The sequence below is a fragment of the Pteropus alecto genome, unplaced genomic scaffold (assembly GCF_000325575.1).
Source record: "Pteropus alecto unplaced genomic scaffold, ASM32557v1 scaffold338, whole genome shotgun sequence".
NCBI lineage: Eukaryota > Metazoa > Chordata > Mammalia > Chiroptera > Pteropodidae > Pteropus > Pteropus alecto.
In genome coordinates this window covers 3,189,096-3,189,945 of record NW_006441995.1, presented here as the reverse complement: position 1 = coordinate 3,189,945, position 850 = coordinate 3,189,096, and the positions used below count along the sequence as shown (strand labels likewise).

Sequence of the window (850 nt, the reverse complement as noted above, 5' to 3'; positions counted from 1 at the left end):
CTGTTGTGAACCAACTTGAGTTTTGTTAGTCATGCAAAACCTTCAGGTTCTTTCTTTTTGATAGATAACAGGAGTCAGAAAAGATAGTTATTTATTTATCTATCTATCTATCTATCTATTTATTTATTTATTATTATTATTTTTTTTAAGGTGAGGCAACTCTTGGTTAACCTCACAGATTGCAAGGATCTTGTCAGTTTACGATCCCTTATTGTTTTGTTTTTTATGCCTATAGCATCTGGTCTTCCTAGGTGGTCTCCCATCCAAGTACTAGGCCCAACCCTGCTTAGTTTCCGAGATCAGATGGGATCAGGCTTGTTCAGGGTAGCATGGCTGTAGACTCAGAAAAGATATTTGAGGTGGCAATGGTTAGCTTCTTTCCCACAACCTCACTACCAGGTTATAATGAATACATGTCTCAGGTTAAATTTTGCTATGTATTCAAATATGTATTCAACAAATATTCATTAGCAAGCAGGTATGAAACCATTTATGAACTTATCTGTAGGCTCCATGAAGTCCCAGTAATCTGTTCTTTCATGTTTTCATGTTTCAGAGTACACGTTGGCATGTTTCTGCCTATAGTCAGTCTCATGTCATCAAATTAATGACTGGGTATAGCATGTATTAGAATTAGGTTCCATCTTCTAAGGGAACAGGATGCTCTCCTTTCTTGTGCATGCAAAAGTGGACAGATCTTTAACAACTCTAGACAATCCATATTCTTTGAATGCCATTAATTGCACCAATGGGAGAAAATTTTTAGCCTGCATCATACAAATAAACAGTTATTAGTTTCACCAATAAAAACCCATTTGACATAATGTGCTAATTAGCAAAGAATCAGTTG

General features: G+C 35.9%; 1 pseudogene; it reads right to left on the bottom strand.

Annotated features, from left to right (window-relative positions):
- Positions 1–226: 226 nt before the first annotated feature.
- On the bottom strand, positions 227–341 carry LOC112486128 (annotated as a pseudogene).
- Between the last annotated feature and the right edge of the window lie 509 nt (positions 342–850).